Genomic DNA, 2,934 nt, shown 5'->3' with positions numbered 1-2,934 from the left:
ATCAATATTCTGTCAAAAGAACTGTATAGAGTATGTAGTTTTTACGATTGATATGTCCATCTGCTTTCTCTTTTGCTCTATGATGTTTCTCTCCAGATGAGTGAGAAATGCACATCTATGGATGACCCTCAGAAAATACCTGCAAAATAAAGGTCCCCAATGAGCTGCATGAAGAATTCACTATCACTGTTTTAGACATCACCCAAATTTTGGTCTTGAAAGTAGCTAACTAAAATGTAGATAAGTACAGACTGAACACAGGGAAACCTAGAATTTGTGCTCTAGATGAAGCTCAACTCTTATCTACCAATGGCTTCTGATTTGGTAAAAGCAGGATGTATATCATAGAAAAGGCATTCCCTGACAATACAGTAACAGAAATGCATGTACTCTAAGAGAGTAACCAACCATATATCACAACCCCACAAAATGAGAATGCATTAAATACTTAATTAAACATTCTTGAAAAATATAATTAATATTATGTTGCATTACACGTTTTAAACAACAGACTTACAGAATTCTTTAGTGTTAAAAAATGAGACTCAGTGTGATAAGAGAGTTGAAATTATGTGATGTTGAGCAGGAGCAAAATCTTGTTGGACTTGCCTCATTTTGGTCATCACAGTCTCACAGGATCTAAAGAGCTTTTAGAAAGTGTTTCACTGACAGGAAATTCAGTTTAATAAAATGACAAAATATGGTGAAGAAATGTTTCTATCATACTATTAGAAAGCAGCACACAGAATCTAGATAGAGTAAACAACATATTCCTCTGAGAGAGAACTAACAAGTACACCAATGAAGAAAGATGACAGCACAAATGTACAGTGCTTCCTGACCATTTTTAAGAGCTTGAGTCATTTTGGCTCATGTGTGCATTCTGGATGAAAAAGAACAGCTGTAGAAACAAAACAAAAAAATAAAGAAACAAACAAAAAACCTGGAGAGGCACTGTAGAGAGCCTCAGACCAAATGAAACCCAGAATTTTGGCATTTAGAATAGTAAATGAATTCACAGGATGTCACCAGCCATCCATAGGCTGTGTGTGTGAGCTATGCACATTTGAGTATATGAGGAAAGCTGGTCTGAAACTGCTGCCTGATTGGGCTCTGCAGTGTATGTGTGTCTTTTCACTCACGCTGCCTGAAATCCACACACAGCACCTGAGATAGTTGTGATTTTCCAAGATGTCAAACTGCTGACCAACACATCACCAAACAAGACTCCACCCTCTGAAACCCAACCCCTTGCCTTATTTGGGTGGAATATTCTATGAATGGCTTCTTTCCAATAAGTAGGTGGGTTTCAGACATGCCCTCTCTCTCTCTTTGCCCTGCCTCTTTTACCTTTCTCTGGCTCCCTTGTGGGAGCTGAGGTTGAGGAGGAGCCATCCTGACCACCATAGAAAGTATTTTCTGTGTCTGTGTGGTTGTTTAGTGCCAGCCCAATTCACCTGGAGTGACCCTGATTCCATCGCATGTCATGACAATAGGAGAAATATCCTGCTGCAGTGTTAGGGGAAAATTCCATGATGTAGAAAATGGGAAGCTCCCCGTTAATAAGCTGAGGAGAACAATTCAACCAAACCCCATTAGTTAATAGAGGAAAAAGTAAACACTCACCTACATTTTTGGTGAGCCTGAAAATAAGAACTTCCACTCTGGAAAGCAGTGTGGAGTTTCCTCAAGAAATCTAGGAGTATAACCACCTCAACACCAAGCCATAGCACACCTTGGTATTTATCATGAGGAACTAAAAATCAGTTTATAAGTAAGACACATCAAAATCACTGTTTTCAGCAGTGTAATTACACAACCATCCCAGAAGAATGAATGGACTGCAAATTTCTGCTAGCAGTATCAGGGTGCTGGACAGAAGCTACCTTTACTCAGGGTCATTTTTATATAGTTATTTCTCATAGAAGATAAAAAACCAAGAATTTTTAGAAAATATTTTCAATACTTTACTGTGTCAGGAATTCAGTGGCTCTGGGGGCATATCCCAACACTATTCTGGCTGGCTCTGGGAGACAAAATTAGAGACAGAGACACCAAGAGTTCTGGGCAGCTACAGCAGGTCTTGTGGTCTATGGAAGAACTATGAAAACCCAGGGGACTTTTATTCTGATATCATATTTGCAGTTATGTGAAATCATTCCAGAGATGAGTGTTTCTGTTAGAAAACTCATAATATGCATTACCATACCTGTAAGCAGATATCCCATATAAAGTCAACCCACCATGTTCAGTGGCTTTTGAAATATTTGTTTCAATTTTTGCCACAGAGGTGATTCTAAGCTCTTCCCTTAGAAGAAAAGAGTGATTTCAATAGACCCCTGTGGTCCACCCCCTTTTGCATGTGTCTGTCTGTGTGAAAGATCAGAAAGCACTGTCTGTCTTTTATTTCCAAGGTGAAGTTTCAAGTTCGCCTCCCAGGATGGCAGCGATTTGACATGATACTATGGGTTTATGACAGAGACTGAAGGGAATGTGCTGAAAACTCTCATCAGCAAGAGGTGTGTAGTGTCAACTAGACAATTTATACAGTAGAGTTCAACAGGGGCACAGCTCAATTCAAATAGGTACTTTGAGAATAATGGTTGTGAGGGAGAAAAGCTGTGTAGTAATTTAAGAAACAGAAAGATCCAGGAGAGCTGGGGCAATGTCTGATGAGAAGATAGGTTCTTGCATTTCCCAGAACAAAGCACAGATTCTGTCAACAAACCTCATCTACCATGCTCAAAGAGTGTGCCAGAAAATCCCTCCAGAAACTGGAAATCTTGCACACCCCTGAGATCACTGACTGCAGTAGTCCCCAATTGGGATATGCATCACAGACCTGTCCCCAGACTCTATGGTGAAAGGGTTTATCAGAGAGACATACCCTGTACCTGAGTAAAAAAAAAAAAAAAAAAAAAAAAAAAAAAAAAA

The sequence above is a fragment of the Marmota marmota genome, unplaced genomic scaffold (genome assembly GCF_001458135.2).
Source record: "Marmota marmota marmota unplaced genomic scaffold, marMar, whole genome shotgun sequence".
NCBI lineage: Eukaryota > Metazoa > Chordata > Mammalia > Rodentia > Sciuridae > Marmota > Marmota marmota.
Note: the sequence above shows the minus strand (reverse complement) of the source record.